Source organism: Arachis stenosperma, chromosome 3, assembly GCF_014773155.1.
Source record: "Arachis stenosperma cultivar V10309 chromosome 3, arast.V10309.gnm1.PFL2, whole genome shotgun sequence".
Classification (NCBI taxonomy): domain Eukaryota; kingdom Viridiplantae; phylum Streptophyta; class Magnoliopsida; order Fabales; family Fabaceae; genus Arachis; species Arachis stenosperma.
The window spans coordinates 107,409,489-107,433,530 of record NC_080379.1 but is presented as its reverse complement, the minus strand read 5'-3'; the positions used below and the strand labels follow the sequence as shown (position 1 = coordinate 107,433,530).

At 39.4% G+C, this 24,042-nt stretch overlaps 2 non-coding genes across 2 annotated transcripts; both read right to left on the bottom strand.

Moving 5' to 3' along the window:
- Nucleotides 1–26: 26 nt before the first annotated feature.
- LOC130972204 (small nucleolar RNA R71) lies at nucleotides 27–130 on the bottom strand. The gene has a single exon (XR_009083397.1). It is a non-coding gene; the product is annotated as a small nucleolar RNA R71 (small nucleolar RNA).
- Nucleotides 131–11,870: 11,740 nt separating this feature from the next.
- On the bottom strand, nucleotides 11,871–11,978 carry LOC130971855 (small nucleolar RNA R71). Its single transcript, XR_009083060.1, has one exon. It is a non-coding gene; the product is annotated as a small nucleolar RNA R71 (small nucleolar RNA).
- Between the last annotated feature and the right edge of the window lie 12,064 nt (nucleotides 11,979–24,042).

The window sequence follows — 24,042 nt, the reverse complement described above, 5'->3', positions numbered from 1 at the left end:
AATTCTTTCCTCCTTAAAAGCTGAGCAAGCTGAGAGTAGATGTTCAAACCTTCAAACAAAAAGATGGTGAATCCCTCTATGAAGCTTGGGAAAGATACAAGCAGCTGACCAAAAGATGTCCATCTGACATATTTTCAGAATGGACCATAATAGATATATTCTATTATGGTCTATCTGAATTTTCGAAAATGTCATTGGACCATTCTGCAGGTGGATCTATTCACCTAAAGAAAACGCCTGAAGAGGCTCAAGAACTCATTGACATGGTTGCAAACAACCAATTCATGTACACTTCTGAGAGGAATTCCATGAATAATGGGATACCTCAGAAGAAAGGTGTTCTTGAAATTGATGCTCTGAATGCCATAATGGCTCAAAACAAAGTGTTGACTCAACAGGTCAACATGATCTCTCAAAATCTGAATGGATGGCAACATGCATCCAACAATACTAAAGAGGCAGCTTCTAAAGAAGCTTATGATCCTGAGAACCCTGCCATGGCAGAGGTTAATTACATGGGTGAACCTTATGGAAACACCTATAACTCATCATGGAGAAATCATCCAAATTTCTCATGGAAGTATCAACAAAAGCCTCAACAAGGCTTTAACAATGGTGGACGCAATAGGCTGAGCAATAGCAAGCCTTTTCCATCATCTTCTCAGCAACAGACAGAGAATTCTGAACAAAGCACTTCTAATTTAGCAAATTTAGTCTCTGATTTGTCAAAGGCCACTTTCAGTTTCATGAGTGAAACAAGATCCTCCATCAGAAATCTGGAGGCACAAGTGGGCCAGCTGAGTAAGAAAGTCATTGAAACTCCTCCCAGTATTCTCCCAAGCAATACAGAAGAGAATCCAAAAGGAGAGTGCAAGGCCATTGATTTAGTCAATATGGCCGAATGCACAAGGGAGGAGGACGACGAAAATCCTAGTGAGGAAGACCTCCTGGGACGTCTCTCAAGCAAGAGGGAGTTTCCTATTAAGGATCCAAAGGAATCTGAGGCTCATATAGAGACCATAGAGATTCCATTAAATCTCCTTTTGCCATTCATGAGCTCTGAAGACTATTCTTCCTCTGAAGAGGATGAAGATGTGACTGGAGAGCAAGTTGCTCAATATTTAGGAGCTATCATGAAGCTGAATGCCAAGTTGTTTGGTAATGAGACTTGGGAAAGTGAACCTCCCTTGCTCATTAGTGAACTGGATACCTGGATTCAGTAAATTTTACCTCAAAAGAAACAAGATCCTGGCAAGTTCTTAATACCTTGTACCATAGGCACCATGACCTTTGAAAAAGCTCTATGTGATCTGGGGTCAGGGATAAATCTTATGCCACTCTTTGTAATGGAGAAGCTGGGGATCATTGAGGTACAACATGCCTTGTTCTCATTACAATTGGCAGACAAGTCATTGAGACAAGCTTATGGAATAGTAGAGGACGTGTTAGTAAAGGTTGAAGGCCTTTACATCCCTGCTGATTTCATAATCTTAGACACTAGGAAGGAAGAGGATGAATGCATCATCCTTGGAAGACCTTTCCTAGCCACAGCAGGAGCTGTGATAGATGTCAACAGAGGTGAATTAGTCCTTCAATTGAATGGGAACTTCCTTGTGTTTAAGGCACATGGCCAACCCTCTATGACAAAAGAGAGTAAGCACAAAGAGCTTCTCTCAGTTCAGAGTCAAGAAGAGCCCCCACAGTCAAACTCTAAGTTTGGTATTGGGAGGCCACAACCAAACTCTAAGTTTGGTGTTAAGACCCCATATCCAAACTCTAAGTTTGGTGTTGGGACTATACAACATTGACCTGATCACCTTTGTGGCTCCATGAGAGCCACTGTCAAGCTATTGACATTAAAGAAGCGCTTATTGGGAGGCAACCCAATTTTATTTATCTAATTTCTATTTTATTTTATTTTGTTGTTATTTTGTGTTTTATTAGGTACATGATCATGAGGAGTCACGAAAAAAATATAAAAATTAAAAATAAAATCAAAAACAGCAGAAGAAAATCACACCCTGAAGGAAACACAGGCTGGCGTTCAACGCCAGTAAGAAGCATCTGACTGTCGTTCAACGCCAGAACAGAGCATCAACCTGGCACTGAACGCCAGAAACAAGCAACATTCTGGCGCTGAACGCCAGGAATGTGCCTAAGAGGAAAAGCTGGCGCTGAACGCCAGTAACAAGCATGAAACTGGCGTTCAACGCCAGAAACATGTTACATGTGGGCGTTGAACGCCCAGAACGTGCACCAATGAGCGTTTAAACGCCAGAATGGTGCGCAAAGGCATTTTACATGCTTATTTGGTGCAGGGATGGAATTCTTTGACACCTCAGGATCTGTGGACCCCACAGGATCTGTGGAACCCATAGGATCTGTGGACCCCACAGGATCCCCACCTACTATATTCCCACCTTACCTCCTAATCCTATTTTTGTGATTACTCTTCCCCATGTCACACTTCCCAACACCCTTCACCAATCACCTCAATCTCTCTTCCCAATTACCCCCTTCACCACTCACATCCATCCACTCTTCCCCATAAACCCCACCTACCTTCAAAATTCAAAAATATTTTCCCACCTAATCCCACCCTATATGGCCGAAAACTTCACTATCCCCTCTCCCTATATATACCCTTCCATTTTACTTCATTTTCACACAACACTACCCCCTCTTCCTCACCTTGGCTGAACCTACGTCTCTCCTTCTCCTCCATGTTTTCTTCTCCTTCTTCTCTTCTTTCTTCTCTTGCTCGAGGGCGAGCAATATTTTAAGTTTGGTGTGGTAAAAGCATAAGCTTTTTGTTTTTCCATTACCATCAATGGCGCCTAAGGCCGGAGAATCCTCTAAAAAAGGAAAACGGAAGACAAAAGCTTCCACCTCCGAGTCATGGGAGATGGAAAGATTCATCTCCAAGAGCCATCAAGACCACTTCTATGATATTGTGGCAAAGAAGAAGGTGATCCCTGAGGTCCCTTTCAAGCTCAAGAAAAATGAGTATCCGGAGATCCGACATGAAATCCGAAGAAGAGGTTGGGAAGTCCTAACCAACCCCTTGCAACAAGTCAGAATCTTAATGGTTCAAGAGTTCTATACCAATGCATGGATCACTAGGAACCATGATCAAAGTATGAACCCGAGTCCAAAGAATTATCTCACAATGGTTCGGGGGAAATACTTAGATTTTAGTCCAGAAAATGTGAGGTTGGCATTCCACTTGCCCATGATGCAAGGAGATGAACGCCCCTACACTAGAAGGGTCAACTCTAATCAAAGGTTGGACCAAGTCCTTATGGACATATGTGTGGAAGGAGCTCAATGGAAGAGAGACTCCAAAGGCAAGCCAATCCAACTAAGAAGACTGGACCTCAAGCCTGTAGCTAGAGGATGGTTGGAGTTCATTCAACGCTCCATTATTCCCACTAGCAACCGATCTGAAGTTACTGTGGATCGGGCTATCATGATTCATAGCATCATGATTAGAGAGGAAGTAGAAGTTCATGAGGTCATCTCCAATTAAATCTACAAAATAGCCGACAAGCCCTCCACCATGGCACGGCTAGCTTTTCCTCACCTTATTTGCCATCTATGTTACTCAGCTGGAGTTATCATAGAAGGAGACATCTCCATTGAAGAGGATAAGCCCATCACCAAGAAGAGGATGGAGCAAGCAAGAGAGACCCTTCACGGTTCTCAAGAGATGCATGAGGAAGCTCATCATCAAGAAATCCCTGAGATGCCTCAAGTGATGCACTTACCTCCCAACAACTATTGGGAACAACTCAACACTTCCTTAGAAGATTTGAGCCACAATGTGGAACAATTAAGGGTGGAACATCATGAGCACTCAATCATTCTCCATGAAATAAGAGAAGATCAAAGAGCAATGAGGGAGGAGCAACAAAGGCAAGAAAGGGACATAGAAGAGCTTAAGAACATCATTGGTCCTTCAAGAAGAAGACGCCACTAAGGTGGACTCATTCCTTGTTCTTATTTCTTTCTGTTTTTCGATTTCTATGTTATGTTTATTTATGTTTTGTGTCTCTACTTCATGATCATTAGTATGTAGTAACCATGTCTTAAAGCTATGAATAAAATCCATTAATCATTCACCTCTCTTAAATGAAATATGTTTTAATTCAAAAGAACAAGAAGTACATGAATTTTGAATTTATCCTTGAATTTAATTTAATTATATTGATGTGGTGACAATACTTTTTGTTTTCTGAATGAATGCTTGAACAGTGCATATTTTTGATTTTGTTGTTTATGAATGTTAAAACTGTTGGCTCTTGAAAAAATGATGAATAAAGAGAAATGTTATTGAAGATCCGAAAAATCATGAAATTGATTCTTGAAGCAAGAAAAAGCAGTGAAAAGTAAAAAGCTTGCGAAAAAAAAGGCGAAAAAAAATATAGAAAGAAAAAGAAAAAGCAAGCAGAAAAAGCCAATAGCCCTTAAAACCAAAAGGCAAGGGTAAAAAGGATCCAAGGCTTTGAGCATCAATGGATAGGAGGGCCCAAGGAAATAAAATCCAGGCCTAAGCGGCTAAATCAAGCTGTCCCTAACCATATGCTTGTGTCATGAAGGTCCAAGTGAAAAGCTTGAGACTGAGTGGTTAAAGTCGTGATCCAAAGCAAAAAGAGTGTGCTTAAGAGCTCTGGACACCACTAACTGGGGACTCTAGCAAAGCTGAGTCACAATCTGAAAAGGTTCACCCAGTCATGTGTCTGTGGCATTTGTGTATCCGGTGGTAATACTGGAAAACAAAGTGCTTAGGGCCACGGCCAAGACTCATAAGTAGATGTGTTCAAGAATCAACATGCTTAACTAGGAAAGTCAATAACACTATCCAAAATTCTAAGTTCCTAGAGAAGCCAATCATTCAGAACTTCAAAGGAAAAAGTGAGATGCCAAAACTATTCAGAAGCAAAAAGCTACAAGTCCCGCTCATCTAATTAGAATTGATATTCATTGATATTTTGGAATTCACAGTATATTCTCTTCTTTTTATCCTAATTGATTTTCAGTTGCTTGGGGACAAGCAACAATTTAAGTTTGGTGTTGTGATGAGCGGATAATTTATACGCTTTTTGGCATTGTTTTTAGGTAGTTTTTAATAGGTTCAAGCTACTTTTAGGGATGTTTTCATTAGTTTTTATGTTAAATTCACATTTCTGGACTTTACTATGAGTTTGTGTGTTTTTCTGTAATTTCAGGTAATTTCTGGCTGAAATTGAGGGACTTGAGCAAAACTCTGAAAAAGGCTGACAAAAGGACTGCTGATGCTGTTGGAATCTGACCTCCCTGCACTCGAAATGGATTTTCTGGAGCTACAGAATTTCAAATGGCGCTCTCTCAACGGCGTTGGAAAGTAGACATCCAGAGCTTTCCAGCAATATATAATAGTCCATACTTTATTCGGAAATTGACGACGTAACTTGGCGTTGAACGCCAAGTACATGCTGCTGTCTGGAGTTAAACGCTAGAAAAACGTCATGATCCGGAGTTGAACGTCCAAAACACGTTATAACTTGGAGTTCAACTCCAAGAAAAGCCTCAGCTCGTGGTTAGATCAAGCTCAGCCCAAGCATACACCAAGTGGGCCCCGGAAGTGGATTTATGCATCAATTACTTACTCATGTAAACCCTAGTAGCTAGTCTAGTATAAATAGGATGATTTACTATTGTATTAGACATCTCTTGACAGTTTAATCTTTTGACAGTTTAATCTCTTGACTGTTTAGCCTTTGATTATTCGGTCTCTTGATCACTCAGGGGGCTGGCCATTCGGCCATGCCTGAACCTTTCACTTATGTATTTTCAACGGTGGAGTTTCTGCACACCATAGATTAAGGGTGTGGAACTCTACTGTACCTCAAGTTTCAATACAATTATTATTATTTTCTATTCAATTCTCTCTTATTCTTATTCCAAGATATACGTTGCACAACACTTTGATGAATGTGATGATCCGTGACACTCATCATCATTCTCACCTATGAACGCGCGTGACTGACAACCACTTCCGTTCTACCTTAGGCCGGGCGCATATCTCTTAGATTCCCCAACAGAATCTTCGTGGTATAAGCTAGAATTGATAGTGGCATTCATGAGAATCCGGAAGGTCTAAACCTTGTCTGTGGTATTCTGAGTAGGATTCCGGGATTGAATGACTGTGACGAGCTTCAAACTCCTGAAGGCTGGGCATTAGTGACAGACGCAAAAGAATCAAGGGATTCTATTCCAACCTGATTGAGAACCGACAGATGATTAGCCGTGCTGTGACAGAGCATAGGACCATTTTCACTGAGAGGATGGGATGTAGTCATTGACAATGGTGATGCCCTACATACAGCTTGCCATGGAAAGGAGTAAGAAGGATTGGATGAAAGCAATAAGAAAGTAGAGATCCGAAAGGATTCTAGCATCTCCACACGCCTATCTGAAATTCCCACTATTGATTTACATAAGTATTTCTATCCCTTTTTATTTTCTATTTATTATTAATTATTCGAAAATTCATAAACCAATTTAATCTGCCTAACTGAGATTTACAAGATGACCATAGCTTGCTTCATACCAACAATCTCTGTGGGATCGACCCTTACTCGCGTAAGGTTTATTACTTGGACGACCCAATACACTTGCTGGTTAGTTGAACGGAGTTGTGAATTCAAATAGAGCCAGTTATTAAATTTCATACAAGTACAAAAAGCATGGATCACAATTTCGTCCACCAATGTATATATATATAAAACCTTACCCTTACCCTAGCCCCATTACAACCCATGGAAAAGCCCTCATGATATTTGTATTCATACATTGAATAAGTGTTGATTGTTAGATGAAAAACAAATCTTAGAAAGCATGATTAGAAGAGAAATGAGTGAATTGACCCTATACACTTGAGTGATTAGAGCAGATACACATCCGGTGAGGGTTCAATTGCTCAATCACATGTTTCCACCATTGATTATCTCCTTCTTGCAAGCACTTAAATGCTTTTCAATAACTCTAATCAATTATGGATTTGGTTTGATTTAGATTGCTTTAGCCCTTATGTTCATATATGTATTCTTGGAAATTGATTTATTTTGACTAAGTAGTTGCATTCATTTAGATAGGTTGCATGTAGGTAGTTCACTTGCTTTGAATAAATGTAATACCCCTTGTTTCTTTCTTGAGTTTAGCATGAGGACATGCTATCGTTTAAGTGTGGGGATGTGATAAATTCACATTTCATGGTATTTATTTGCTCTAATTGGGTGGATTTTATCAACTTTTTCTACACTTATTCAATGAAATAGCATAGTTTCATGATTTTTTCCTAAATTGTGCTTAAAGTGAAAACATACTTTTTAGGCCTTTTAATTGCTAAATTTTATTCAATTTAATCACATTTGGAGCCTTGATGTATTTCTTAAGTGATTTCAGGTTTCCAAGGCAAGTTTGGGTTGAAGAAGTGAGGAAAAGAGCATGCAAAAGGGAGGAAACCATGAAGAAATGGAGTTTGGACATTCCAGCATCCGTGTGTACGCACAAGTATGTCTGGGTACGCACAAGGGAGATTTGCGAGCAATGCATACGCATGACCCATGCGTATGCATGGATAGATTTTTGCCGGGTGACGCGTATGCGTGACTCGAATCACGTGAGCTCATTATTGCAAATCGCTTGAGGTGAATTCTGGGCCTCCAAAACCCAGTCCAACTCATTTTTGAAGCTATTTCAACCCCAATTCAAGTGGAAACAAGGGGGGCAATTAGGTTTAGCTTTTACATATTTTTCTCTTAGTTTCTAGAGAGACAAGCTCCCCCCCCTCTCTCTAGAAGTAGAGTTTCTTAGTTTAATTTCTTGTAATTTCTACTTTTAATTCTTGTTTTCATTTGCTTTTCCTTGTCATTTATTGTTATTGCATCTTTGTTCTTTCCCTCTATTTTGTTATTTCATTTCTTTTGTTCCTTTATGTTTATGACTGATGAGCGGATAATTTGTATGCTTTTTGGCATTGTTTTTAGTATATTTTTAGTATGATCTAGCTAGTTTTTAGTATATTTTTATTAGTTTTTAGTTAAAATTCACTTTTCTGGACTTTACTATGAGTTTGTGTGTTTTTCTGTGATTTCAGGTATTTTCTGGCTGAAATTGAGGGACCTGAGCAAAAATCTGATCCAGAGACTCAAAAGGACTGCAGATGCTGTTGGATTCTGACCTCCCTGCACTCGAAGTGGATTTTCTGGAGCTACAGAAACCCAATTGGCGCGCTCTCAACGGCGTTGGAAAGTAGACATCCTGGGCTTTCCAGCAATATATAATAGTCCATACTTTGCCCAAGATTTGATGGCCCAAACCGGCGTTCAAAGTCACCTCAAGAAATTCCAGCGTTAAACGCCGGAACTGGCACCTAATTGGGAGTTAAACGCCCAAACTGACACTAAAGCTGGCGTTTAACTCCAAGGAGAGTCTCTACACGAAAAAGCTTCATTGCTCAGCCCAAGCACACACCAAGTGGGCCCGGAAGTGGATTTTTATGTCATTTACTCATCTATGTACTAGTTTTCTATAAGTAGGACCTTTTACTCTTGTATTAAAGAGACTTTTGGTAGCTATTTCTGTTTTATGCTATCTTAGACCTTTGGGAGGCTGGCCATTCGGCCATGCCTAGACCCTGTTCTTATGTATTTTCAACGGTGGAGTTTCTACACACCATAGATTAAGGTGTGGAGCTCTGCTGTACCTCGAGTATTAATGCAATTACTATTGTTCTTCCATTCAATTCCGCTTGTTCTTTGTCCAAGATATCACTTGTTCTTCAACATGATGAAGGTGATGATTGACGCCCATCACCATTCTCACTCATGAACAAGGTGACTGACAACCATTCTTGTTCTACAAGCATCTGAGGCTTAGTGAATATCTCTTGGATTCCTGATTGCACGATGCATGGTTGATCACCTGACAATCGAGTGCTCGCCTGACTAACGAGCCAACCATTCCGTGAGATCAGAGTCTTCGTGGTATAGGCAGGACCTGATGGCAGCATTCAAGAGAATCCGGAAGGTCTAAACCTTGTCTGTGGTATTCTGAGTAGGATTCAATGACTGAATGACTGTGACGTGCTTCAAACCCTGAGGGCGGGGCGTTAGTGACAGACGCAAAAGAATCACTGGATTCTATTCTGCGCCTGATTGAGAACCGACAGATGAATTCCGCTATGCTGTGACCAGAGCATATGCAATCGCTTTCACTGAGAGGATGGGAGGTAGCTGCTGACAACAGTGAAACCCTACACGAGCTTGCCATGGAAAGGAGTAAGAAGGATTGGATGAAGGCAGTAGGAAAGCAGAGAGACGGAAGGGAAGGCATCTTCATATACTTGTCTGAAGCTCTTACACCAATGATATACATAAGTATCACTATCTTTATCTTTTATATTATTTTCGTTCATCATCATAAACAATTGAGTTTGCCTGACTAAGATTTACAAGATGACCATAGCTTGCTTCAATGCTAACAATCTCCGTGGGATCGACCCTTACTCACGTAAGGTATTACTTGGACGACCCAGTGCACTTGCTGGTTAGTTGTGTGAAGTTGTAGTGATCACAATTTCGCGCTACCAAGTTTTTGGCGCCGTTGCCGGGGATTGTTCAAGTTTTGAGCAAGCTTTTGGTAACAATGCCTGGGATTGTTCTAGTTTGGACAACTGACGGTTCATCTTGTTGCTTAGATTAGGTATTTATTTTTTTTTCGAAATTCTTGAAGATGAATTCTAGAGTTTCATGATGATTTGTTGAAATCTGGCTGGCTGAGAGGCCATGTCTAATCTGATTGGACCGAGGTTTCAACTTATCACCACAAGAGCTTGTTGATTTTCATCAATTTTGCTTTTGGAGCAGTGATTTGCTAAGGCTTGGCTGACCTTTGGTCATGTCTAGTGTTTTGGACCGAAGCTTTCTTTGAAAGCTTGGCTGGCTGTGAAGCCATGTCTAATTCCTGGACCGGAGTCTTAGACTAGCATTGCACTGATTCCTGGAATTCTCATTAAGAATTTTGATACCTTTTTCCATTTAATTTTCGAAAAACACAAAAAAATTACAAAATCATAAAATCCAAAAAATATTTGCTGTTTCTTGCTTAAGTCTAGTGTCTCATCTTAAGTTTGGTGTCAATTACATGCATTCATTCATGTGTCTTAAGGATCTTCAAGTAATTCTTGATGATTTCTTACTCTGATCTTTGAATTCTTTTGGCTTGAGTATTTATGTGTCTCATATAGTGTCAGTAGTACACAAACTGCTAAGTTTGGTGTCTTGCATGCATTGTTATTTGATTCTTGTTGCATTTTGATTATTAAAAAATCCAAAAATATTTTTAATTTGTGTCTTTTCAAGTCAATAATACAAAGAATTGAAGATTCAGAACATACTGCAGAGGAATTATACAGAAAAAGCTGAGCATTCAAAAATGCCCAGTGAAGAAGGCAGACTGGCGTTTAAACGCCAGCCAGGGTACCTGGTTGGGCGTTTAACGCCCAAAAAGGTAGCATTTTGGGCGTTAAACGCCAGAATGTATACCATTCTGGGCGTTTAACGCCAGGATGGTGCTAGGGGGAAGATTTTGTTTTCAAATCAATCTTTTTTCAAGTTTTCAAAGTTTTTCAAAACCAAATCTTTTTCAAATCATATCTTTTCAATCAAATGTTTTCAAAATCAATTTCTTTCCTTTTTCAAAGATACTTACTAACAATTAATGATTTGATTGAACATTTTTTTTGCCTTTTCTATTAAGGAAGGTTTTATGTTTGAATCATATCTTTTCGTGTTAGGCAAGTCATCAAATTTTTTTTAAATCACATCTTTTCAAATTGTTTTCAAATCATATCTTCTCAAATTGTTTTCAAATCATATCTTCTCAATCACATCTTTTTAAAACCATAACTTTTCAATCAAATCTTTTTAACCTCATCTTTTTTAAATAGCTTTCAATCAAATCTTTTTAATTTCTAATTTCAAAATCTTTTTCAAAAATCACTTGATTTCTTTTTCACTTTTGATTTTCGAAAATTATCAATCAAATTTTCAAAATGTTTTCAAAATCTTTTAATTGAATTTTCAAAAATTCTCTTCCCTCCTTCCCACATCCTTCTATTTATGGAGTACTACTCCTTCTTAATGCACAATTCGAACTCTAACTAATAAAGTTCGAATTCTTCTTCTCCTTCTTCTTACTATTTCTCTTTTTCTCTGACACTTCAAGGAATCTCTATACTGTGACATAGAGGATTCCACATTTTCTTTTTCTCTCCTCTTTCATATGAGCAGGAGCAGAGACAAAGGCATTCTTGTTGAAGCTGATCCTGAACCTGAAAGGACCTTGAAGAGAAAGCTAAGAGAAGCTAAAGCACAACTTTCTTTAGAGGACCTGACCGAATTCTTCAAGGAAGAAGAACACATGGCAGCCGAAAACAACAACAATGCCAACAATGCAAGGAAGGTGCTGGGTGACTTCACTGCACCTACTCCTGATTTTTATGGAGAAGCATCTCTATCCCTGCCATTGGAGCAAACAACTTTGAGCTTAAGCCTCAATTAGTTTCTCTAATGCAACAGAATTGCAAGTTCCATGGACTTCCAATGGAAGATCCTCATCAGTTCTTAGCTGAATTCTTGCAAATCTGTGACACAGTCAAGACTAATGGGGTTAACCCTGAGGTCTACAGACTGATGCTATTCCCTTTTGCTGTAAGAGACAGAGCTAGAATATGGTTGGATTCTCAACCTAAAGAAAGCCTGGACTCTTGGGAAAAGCTAGTCAATGCCTTCTTGGCAAAGTTCTTTCCACCACAAAGATAGAGTAAGCTTAGAGTGGAAGTCCAAACCTTCAGACAGAAGGATGGAGAATCCCTCTATGAAGCTTGGGAAAGATACAAACAATTAATCAGAAGATGTCCTTCAGACATGCTTTCTGAATGGAGCATCATAGGTATTTCCTATGATGGTCTCTCTGAACTATCCAAGATGTCTTTGGATAGCTCTGCTGGAGGATCTCTTCATCTGAAGAAGACGCCAGCAGAAGCTCAGGAACTAATTGAAATAGTTGCAAATAACCAATTCATGTACACTTCTGAAAGGAATCTTGTGAACAATGGGACTAGTCAGAAGAAAGGAGTTCTTGAGATTGACACTCTGAATGCCATATTGGCTCAGAACAAGATATTGACACAACAAGTCAATTTGATTTCTCAAAGTCTGTCTGGAATGCAAAATGCACCAAACAGTACTAAGGATGCTTCATCTGAGGAAGAAGCTTATGATCCTGAGAACCCTTCAATGGAAGAGGTGAATTACCTAGGAGAACCCTATGGAAACACCTATAATTCTTCATGGAGAAATCACCCAAATTTCTCATGGAAGAATCATGAGAGACCTCAACAAGGTTTCAATAACAATAATGGTGGAAGAAACAGGTTTAGCAATAGCAAGCCTTTTCCATCATCTTCTCAGCAACAGACAGAGAGTTCTAAGCAGAATACTTCTGACTTAGCAACAATGGTCTCTGATCTAATAAAGACCACTCAAAGTTTCATGAATGAAACAAGGTCCTCCATCAGAAATTTGGAAGGACAAGTGGGACAGCTGAGCAAGAAAATTACTGAACTCCCTCCTAGTACTCTTCCAAGTAATACAGAAGAAAATCCAAAAGGAGAGTGCAAAGCCATAAACATGGCCGAATATGGAGAGGAAAGAGAGGAGGAGGACGCCACTGAGGAAGACCTCAGTGGGCGTGTACCAATCTCCTCTGAATTCCTCAATGAGGAACCATGGGAATCTGAGGCTCAAAATGAGACCATAGAGATTCCATTGGACTTACTTCTGCCATTCATGAGCTCTGATGAGTATTCTTCCTCTGAAGAGGATGAGTATGTCACTGAAGAGCAAGTTGCTAAATACCTTGGAGCAATCATGAAGCTAAATGACAAGTTATTTGGAAATGAGACTTGGGAGGAAGAACCACCTTTGCTCACCAAAGAACTGGATGACTTGTCTAGGCAGAAACTGCCTCTAAAGAGGCAAGATCCTGGGAAGTTTTCTATACCTTGTACCATAGGCACCATGACCTTCAAAAAGGCCTTGTGTGACTTAGGGTCAAGTGTAAACCTCATGCCCCTCTCTGTAATGGAGAAATTAGGGATCTTTGAGGTGCAAGCTGCAAGAATCTCATTAGAGATGGCAGACAATTCAAGAAAACAAGCTCATGGACTTGTAGAGAATGTTTTGGTGAAGATTGAAGACCATTACATCCCTACTGATTTCATAGTCCTAGAGACTGGGAAGTGCATGGATGAATCCATCATCCTTGGCAGACCCTTCCTAGCCACAGCAAAGGCTGTGATTGATGTTGATAGAGGAGAGTTGATCATTCAAGTGAATGAAGAAACCTTGGTGTTTAAGGCCCAAGGACATCCCTCTATCATCATGGAGAGGAAGCATGAAGAGCTTCTCTCAAGACAGAGCCAAGCAGAGCCCCCACAGTCAAACTCTAAGTTTGGTGTTGGGAGGCCACAACCAAACTCTAAGTTTGGTGTTGAACCCCCATATTCAAACTCCAAGTTTGGTGTTGGGAAGTTCCAACACGGTTCTGGGTATTTCTGAGGCTCCATGAGAGTCCTCTGTCAAGCTAATGACATTAAAGAAGCGCTTGTTGGGAGGCAACCCAATGTTTTATAGCTAACTATTTTCTTTTGTTATTTTATCTTTTTTGTAGGTTGATGATCATAAGAAGTCACAAAAACAATGAAAAAAGCAAAAACAGAATGAAAAACAGAAAGAAAAACAGCACACCCTGGAGGAGAAGAAGCTGGCGTTCAAACGCCAGTAATGCTAGCTGTTGGGCGTTTAACGCCCAGTCTGGCACCATTCTGGGCGTTTAACGCCAGAAAGGGGCACCAGACTGGCGTTAAACGCCAGTAAAGGGCAACAACCTGGCGTTAAACGCCAGGAATGGGCATCAGCCCGGCGTTTAACGCCAGAAATACCTCAAAACGTGATTTTGAGCAACATTTGGTGCAGGGATGACTTTTCCTTGACACCACAGGATCTGTGGACCCCACAGGACCCCACCATCACTCTCTCTCTTCTTCCCCCATTCACCAATCACCTCAATACCTCTTCCCCAAAAACCCTTCACCTATCAAATCCCATCTTTCTCTTCACCACTCACATCCATCCTTCATAAATCCCCACCAACCTCACCCTTCAAATTCAAACCACTTTCCCTCCCAAACCCACCCATCATGGCCGAACCATTACCCCCCTCTCTCCTATATATACCCTTCTTCAACCCTTCATTTTCACACAACCTAAACACCCCTTCTTTCCCTTCTTGGCCGAACACACCACCTTCCCCCTCTTCCTCATTTCTTCTTCTTCTACTCTCTTCTTTCTTCTTTTGCTCGAGGACGAGCAAACATTTTAAGTTTGGTGTGGTAAAAGCGTTGCTTTTTCGTTTTTCCATAACCATTTATGGCATCCAAGGCCGGAGAAACCTCTAGAAAGAGGAAAGGGAAGGCAAAGGCTTCCACCTCCGAGTCATGGGAGATGGATAGATTCCTCTCAAGGGTGCATCAAGTCCACTTCTATGAAGTTGTGGCCTTGAAGAAGGTGATCCCCGAAGTCCCCTTTTCACTCAAAAAGGGTGAATATCCGGAGATCCGCCATGAGATCCGAAGAAGAGGTTGGGAAATGCTTACCAACCCCATTCAACAAGTCGGAATCTTGATGGTTCAAGAGTTCTATGCCAATGCATGGATCACCAAGAACCATGACCAAAGTGTGAACCCAAATCCAAAGAATTACCTCACTATGGTTCGGGGGAAATACTTGGATTTTAGTCCGGAGAGTGTAAGGGTGGCGTTCAACTTGCCTATGATGCAAGGAGATGAGCACCCTTACACTAGAAGGGTCAACTTTGATCAAAGGTTGGACCAAGTCCTCACAACCATATGTGAAGAGGGCGCACAATGGAAGCAAGATTCAAGAGGAAAGCCGGTTCAATTGAGAAGGCATGACCTCAAGCCCGTGGCTAGAGGATGGTTAGAGTTCATACAACGCTCAATCATTCCCACTAGCAACCGGTCCGAAGTTACCATAGACCGGGCTATCATGATCCATAGCATCATGATTGGAGAAGAAATAGAAGTTCATGAGGTTATAGCCCAAGAACTCTACAAGGTTATACCCCCATTGATGAGGACAAGCCCCTCACCAAGAAAAGGATGGAGTACACAAGAGACCCCTCTCACCATGAGATCCCTGAGATTCCTCAAGGGATGCACTTTCCTCCACAAAATTATTGGGAGCAATTAAACACCTCCCTAGGAGAGTTGAGTTCCAACATGGGACAACTAAGGGTGGAGCATCAAGAACACTCCATTCTCCTCCATGAAATTAGAGAAGACCAAAGAATCATGAGGGAGGAGCAACAAAGACAAGGAAGAGACATTGAGGAGCTCAAGCACTCCATAGGATCTTCAAGAGCAAGAAAGAGCCGCCATCACTAAGGTGGACCCGTTCCTTGATTTCCTTGTTCTTTATTCTTCTGTTTTTCGAATTTTTATGCTTATGTTATCCATGTTTGTGTCTTGTGATCATTAGTGTCTTAGTGTCTATGCCTTAAAGTTATGAATGTCCTATGAATCCATCACCTTTCTTGAATAAAAACGTGCTTAATTGAAAAGGAAAGAATTGCATGAATTCTGAATTTTATAATAGTTTAATTAATTTGATGTGGTGGCAACACTTTTGTTCTCTGAATGTATGCTTGAACAGTGCATATGTCTTTTGAACTTGTGGTTCATGAATGTTGGCTCTTGAAAGAATGATGAAAAAGGAGACATGTTACTGAGGATCTGAAAAATCATTAAAAATGATTCTTGAAGCAAGAAAAAGCAGAAAAAAAAGAGAAAAAAAAAGCAAACGAAAAAAAAAAACCGAAAAAAAAAAAGAGAAAAAAAAAAGAAATAAAGTTGTGATCCAAGGCAAATAAGAGTGTGCTTAAGAACCCTGGACACCTCTAATTGGGGACTTTAGCAAAGCTGAGTCACAATCTGAAAAGGTTCACCCAATTATGTGTCTGTGGCATGTATGTATCCGGTGGTAATACTGGAAGACAGAGTGCTTTGGGTCACGGCCAAGACTCAAGAAATAGCTATGTTCAAGAATCATCATACTTTACTAGGAGAATCATTAACACTATCTGGATTCTGAGTTCCTAAAGAAGCCAATCATTCTGAATTACAAGGGATAGAGTGAGATGCCAAAACTATTCAGAGGCAAAAAGATAAAAGCCCCGCTCATCTAATTAATACTGATCTTCATAGATGTTTTTGGAGTTCATTGCATATTCTCTTCTTTTTATCTTATTTGACCTTCAGTTGCTTGGGGACAAGCAACAATTTAAGTTTGGTGTTGTGATGAGCGGATAATTTGTATGCTTTTTGGCATTGTTTTTAGTATATTTTTAGTATGATCTAGCTAGTTTTTAGTATATTTTTATTAGTTTTTAGTTAAAATTCACTTTTCTGGACTTTACTATGAGTTTGTGTGTTTTTCTGTGATTTCAGGTATTTTCTGGCTGAAATTGAGGGACCTGAGCAAAAATCTGATCCAGAGACTCAAAAGGACTGCAGATGCTGTTGGATTCTGACCTCCCTGCACTCGAAGTGGATTTTCTGGAGCTACAGAAACCCAATTGGCGCGCTCTCAACGGCGTTGGAAAGTAGACATCCTGGGCTTTCCAGCAATATATAATAGTCCATACTTTGCCCAAGATTTGATGGCCCAAACCGGCGTTCAAAGTCACCTCAAGAAATTCCAGCGTTAAACGCCGGAACTGGCACCTAATTGGGAGTTAAACGCCCAAACTGGCACTAAAGCTGGCGTTTAACTCCAAGGAGAGTCTCTACACGAAAAAGCTTCATTGCTCAGCCCAAGCACACACCAAGTGGGCCCGGAAGTGGATTTTTATGTCATTTACTCATCTATGTACTAGTTTTCTATAAGTAGGACCTTTTACTCTTGTATTAAAGAGACTTTTGGTAGCTATTTCTGTTTTATGCTATCTTAGACCTTTGGGAGGCTGGCCATTCGGCCATGCCTAGACCCTGTTCTTATGTATTTTCAACGGTGGAGTTTCTACACACCATAGATTAAGGTGTGGAGCTCTGCTGTACCTCGAGTATTAATGCAATTACTATTGTTCTTCCATTCAATTCCGCTTGTTCTTTGTCCAAGATATCACTTGTTCTTCAACATGATGAAGGTGATGATTGACGCCCATCACCATTCTCACTCATGAACAAGGTGACTGACAACCATTCTTGTTCTACAAGCATCTGAGGCTTAGTGAATATCTCTTGGATTCCTGATTGCACGATGCATGGTTGATCGCCTGACAACCGAGTTCTCACCTGACAAACGAGCCAACCATTCCGTGAGATCAGAGTCTTCGTGGTATAGGCAGGACCTGATGGCAGCATTCAAGAGAATCCGGAAGGTCTAAACCTTGTCTGTGGTATTCTGAGTAGGATTCAATGACTGAATGACTGTGACGTGCTTCAAACCCTGAGGGCGGGGCGTTAGTGACAGACGCAAAAGAATCACTGGATTCTATTCCGCGCCTGATTGAGAACCGACAGATGAATTCCGCTATGCTGTGACCAGAGCATATGCAATCGCTTTCACTGAGAGGGTGGGAGGTAGCTGCTGACAACAGTGAAACCCTACACGAGCTTGCCATGGAAAGGAGTAAGAAGGATTGGATGAAGGCAGTAGGAAAGCAGAGAGACGGAAGGGAAGGCATCTTCATACACTTGTCTGAAGCTCTTACACCAATGATATACATAAGTATCACTATCTTTATCTTTTATATTATTTTCGTTCATCATCATAAACAATTGAGTTTGCCTGACTAAGATTTACAAGATGACCATAGCTTGCTTCAATGCTAACAATCTCCGTGGGATCGACCCTTATTCACGTAAGGTATTACTTGGACGACCCAGTGCACTTGCTGGTTAGTTGTGTGAAGTTGTAGTGATCACAATTTCGCGCTACCAATGACACTCTTGTTATTTTAATTTACATTTAATACAATTTATGTTTTCATGTCATTTATTGCTTTCTTTAGTTGTTATTATGATTTTCTTGCTTTTGGTAGTTAGCTTTTATTTTTAATGTAATTTAATATTGTTTTGTTTTCATGCACACCATGTGTTTGATAAAATGCTTGGCTTAGTTTTTACTTAGTTTTTCCTCACTCTTGGCTTGGAATTGATGACTTTGGTGATCCTTGAGTCATTGATGTCCATTCTTGTTTGATACATTAGAGTAGTTAGTTGATTTGGTTTCCATTGACTCTATGTGACCCTTAGTGTTGACATAGGACTTATGGATTGGAATCAACTATGCCTATTTGACTTATCTTCGATGTAAGGTTGACTAAGTGTAACGACCCAATTTTCAGTACACCTAGGACATACCAGAAACTGAGTGCTACCAATTTGTCATCCTAATTATTATCTATCATTTATTATATAAGCCTGTTTTGTTGGTAAAAGCGTAGTTAGTTTGCGAGGTACTTTTTTTTTAAATATTTGGATTAATAAACAGAATCATTTATAATCAGTTCACAAATAATAATAGATAAACAGTTATAAATAACCACACATACATACATCACAAGTTGTTGACAACATTCGGTGATTCAGCCTTTATTAGAGTATAGACTTTTAGTTAGAACACCCCTAGTTATAGCTAGATAATAACTATATACATATATATATACATAGAACATCCCAGGCCCTGACCTGTTCAAGAAGTCCCTAAGCTGGCGCCTAGGCTAGCCTAGACTATATACTCACCTAGTCCCTCTAAACTACTAAAGCGAGGGAGAGTACGTTCTAAGTCTTCAAAACTCAAGTTAGGTGGAACATCATCAAAAGGTAGAACATCATTTATTACTCCTCTGCACGATTAGACATTGCTATATGACGTATCTCCGGTACCTCATCAAGTAGCCATACAACAAGAGTTTCGTACACAGGATTTAGGTTAAATTTCACGTACAAATGGGGTGCAGACATTGGCTGGTCTCACAGTATATACATATAAATAGAGAACAATATTCACCCTAGACTCAGAAGACTTTCAGAGCAGAATCCTTTTTGTTAACGGTCGTCAGCGAACTACTGAAGGGTACTCATACTTCCATCTGAAGGGGGAAGGGAGAGAGAAGGGGTAAGAACTGGGGAGTTCTTAGTAGGGCCGGGGTTATTAGTTAAGTTCATTAATCCGTGTTGTTTAATAGATAAATAGCAGAATACCGAGAAGCAGTAAACAGAAAAAAACAGATAAACAGAGAAAATAGAGAAAACAAAAAGCAAAACACAACAAAAGAATACAAGAAAACAAAACACAGACACAGTGAATAGAATACAAACAAAAAAGCATACATTCAAACAACAATGATAACAGAGGAAATGCGCAACCAAGTATGATGCATGTCTGTCCTATGCAGGCCATGAGCTCACGTGTCGATTTACACCCTGCAGCCCGACATTACCTAGGAACAAGTCCCAGATATGGTTTTCCTTTGTGTCCTTAGTGTATATGTGTCGGTGGTAAGAATACCACTCCTTCGTGACTACCGGCAGTCGGCACAAAACTCGACCCCATAATATACGCACAAGGGGAAACAGTGATCCTCAGTTCGTGGGTGTCCCTGAGATCAATTCACAAACAAAATAATGATCCTCAGTTCGTGGGTTTCCCCGAGATCAACATACAACAACAAACACGATCCTCAGTTTGTGGGCTATACCCGAGATCAATACTCAACAATACAATAATCTTCAGTTCGTGGGTTATACCCGAGATCAATACACAATAAACATGATCCTTAGTTCGTGGGTTTTTCCCGCACACAAAATAGTTAACAGTTCGTAGGTTTTCCCGAGACCAATGATCATTCAGTTCATGGGTACTTCCTATATTTAACATTATCAGTTCGTATGTTTTACTGCTCTTCTCTCTGTGTCTCTTTACTCTGCTCTGATTACTCTTTTCTCTTGATCCCTTTATTCTGCTTTGGTTACACTTTTCTCTATATCTCTTTACTTTTCTCTGATTACTCTTTCCTCTGTATCTATATTACTCTTTTTCTTTTTATCTCTTTACTTTACTCTGGTTGCTTTGATCCTCTGTGTTTCTCTACTCTGTTCTGACTTCTCTGCTTGACGTATGTATTTAAAGCTTATGTAAATTTTGGTATGAATAATTAGCATGTCCCAAGTATAGGTTCATTAAGTCTATACTGAAATAGTTTAACTTTTCATATTATACCTAACCCTAGTCACAACTCAAAAACTTACCATGTTGCCCTAGTTCCTTCACTAATCTCTGTCTGTTTTTCTATCATTAAAACTTTACAGACTTTTTCTTCGATTTTCATTTCTTCATTAACTTTCTATATTTCCTTTATCTTTTCCTCACTAATATGTTATTACCACTCCCTATGTGTTTTATGAAGGTAATTATGAGATTCTACGCTTAAAGTTGTCTTTCTAAAGCTTTTACAGAAAACTGCATTTTTTGCATTATTTTATTATTTTTATTAAAATATTATTTTTAATTAAATATTATTATTTAATATTTTATTATTATTTATTATTTTATTACTAAATTTTCGAAAATTATCCCACTTTAACCTTTAACCTTTAAAAATTCACTTTTTACTACCCGTAACTTTTAATATTTCTACTTTAACCACCCGAACTTTTAGAAATTACCAAATAACCCCCCAAACACCAAAAATTTTACTTCCTTGCCCTTTTCAAGATCTAAGGCCTGTTCTTCCATGTTCTTCATCACACTTAAAGTGTTCTTCGTGTTCTTCATAAATTCTTCGGATTCTTTCTCTGTTTTTACCCGTTTTTCAGTCTTTTCAGCAACCGATATTTACCATAATTCAAAATAATTTAGCAGCCACTAAAACCCCATCTTTTCTACATGAATTTAACACAAATTGAACCCCAATTTAGGGCCCAGGGTTTTGTTTTCCAGCAACTTCAAGAACATGAACTCAAAGCTTGAATTTCATCAAATTTCATCAAAATTTCAAAAAAAAATTTCACCAAGATCAATCATATATGCAACCAATTTTTAGCACAGCCAAATCATACAACATTCACACAACTCAACACATATAATCAAGATTAATTTCGCCACACCCTACCTGGTTTAGCTGCTCCTAATTCGGTTGTGTCCTTAGGTGGTCCTTTAGCACTTTTTCCTCCTAAATCACATCAAGAACAACTTTAAATCCACAAACCCTCAACTGACCAAATCTCTCTCAGCATGTTAGAAAGGGATATCTCACCTTATACTTGCTGAAAATTAACGTTTCTTGGCCCTCAAGTCAAGTTAAGCATGATTCCTAAGGAAGAACATCAAGAAAACACATGTTTAAGCATGTTTCCTTGAAAACCAAATTGAAAGGGGAAAGGAATAGCCATCTCACCTTATTTCCATCCTTGATAAGTTACATGGTTATGTAGAGGAAGAAGAGAGGATCATTTTGGTGAAACTGGAGTTTTGATTTGAGTTTTAGTTCAAAAGAAATCTAGCTTTGAAGATTTATGAACCAAGAACTTTCTCTCCTTTTTCTCTTGATGATTTTCGGCCACAATGAGAAAATGAGGCAGCCTTGGGGGTTTTGGGGGGGTGTAGGGTAAGTTCTGATTGGTTGGCTAGGAGATGGATTAAAATAATATTAAAAAATATCTCTAGTGTATAACTACTAAAACTAGATGTATCGGAACACTTGTAAAAATATCTCTAAAAATTCTTTTCTGAGCTACTAGCATAAATGACACTAGTAACATATTTAATATAAGAATAAAACTTGTATGATGAGGCCTTAGCATTGCTAAAGTCATCAGAGAGTGTTGGTGCTAAGCTACACCAGTAAACTGTGAACCCAGTTAAACTGATTTCCTGTTTTTAACTAAAACAGACTAGGTAACCTTATAATATCATTCAAGCATCTTCTAATACTAATGTAATGATAATATTATACTATTATCTCTCTTCTCTCATTAATCGAGTCTGGTTCGTCAAACTAAGACTATTTTACGAAAAATAGAATCAAAACTCCTAACCGATACAGTTCAAAACTAGGTTTTTCGCAATTGCGTTGTCGGGCTTGTCTCAACTAAGGTCCTGAGTTAAAGATAACATAATGATAATGAAGATTGAGATGCTTGATGATATAGCAGTGGTTCTCCCCTTACCGATCTTTTGGAGAAATCAGTATTTTCAGAAAAGATCTAGCGTACTCAAAAACTGGGGTTGTTACACTAAGTAGGATTAACTCTTCATAATCATCATGTGTTTTTTTGTGGTCAATGGCTATGATAGGTAACCTTAGCTCTCAATTACAAGCCAAGAGGTTTCTTGCATTTTAATTTTCCTTGCTTTGACTTTTATTGCTTTGACCTTTATTTCTTGCATGTTTAATTTCTTGCATGTTTAGTTTTCACACTCTTGGTTGAGAGATTGGTTGTTTGGGGTAGAATTAAGTTGTGGATGTCCATTCCGTATTGTGTGAGGATTGTTAATTGGTTTGGTTTCCCTTGACTCTAGGTGGCCCACTAGTGTTGACTTGGGACTTAGGGATTGGAATCAATTATGCACTTTTGACTAATTCTTAAGTAGGATTGACTAACTAGAATTAATTCTACACAATTGCCATGTTTGTGGTCCATAACTAGGATAGGAATCCTTAATTACCCATTTCTTCCCAAGAGTTTCCATTTACATTCCTTGCATGTTTATTTGCTTCATTGCTACTTACATTTCTTGCTCTCTTGCTTTCCCAATTCCCCATGCTCTCTCATAGCCAACGATAAACACTTAATTGCAACTCCTAGGGAAGACGACCCGGGACTTAAAACTCCCGGTTATTTTTGTATTGATTGTGACATTTTTAGATTAAAATTTGATATTGGTTAATTGTTGGGTTTGAAACTATACTTGCAACAAAAATCTAATTTTGAGATAAATTCTAAACCCGCTTTAGGCTTATTATCACTAATCTCTGTTTGGTTCTTTTGATGGGGCTTGGTTCGTGGTGCCGTGTTGCTGTGGTGCTGTTTATTGACCGCCACGACTTGGCTCATGGTGCACAAATTTGTGATCCGCACAACTAACCAGCAAGTGCACTGGGTCGTCCAAGTAATACCTTACGTGAGTAAGGGTCGATCCCACGGAGATTATTGGTTTGAATCAAGCTATGTTTATCTTATTATTCTTAGTCAGGATATTAATCAAAATTATCAGTTGGAATTATTAGATTGGAAAAATAAAAGAGAATAAAAGCGTTACTTGTTGTGCAGTAATGAGATATATATTGGAGTTTTGGAGATGCTTTGTCCTCTGAACTTCAACTCTTCCTTGAAATCCTTTTCCACACGCAAAGTCCCTCCCATGGCAAGCTCTATGTAGGGTGTCACCATTGTCATTGGCTACTTCCCATCCTCTCAGTGAAAACGTTCCTATGCTCTGTCACAGCACGGCTAATCGTCTGTCGGTTCTCAATCAGGTTGGAATAGAATCCATTGATTCTTTTGCGTTTGTCACTAACGCCCAGCCTTCAGGAGTTTGAAGCTCGTCACAGTCATTCAATCCCAGAATCCTACTCAGAATACCACAGACAAGGTTTAGACTTTCCGGATTCTCATGAATGCCGCCATCAATCCGGCTTATACCACGAAGATTCTGAGTAATGAATCTAAGAGATACTCATTCAATCTGATGTAGAACGGAGGTGGTTGTCAGTCACACGTTCATGGATTGAGGAAGGTGATGAGTGTCACGGATCATCACCTTCTCCATAATTAAGCGTGAATGAACATCTTAGATAAGAACAAGCGTGTTTGAATGGAAAATAAAGGAATTGTATTAATTCATC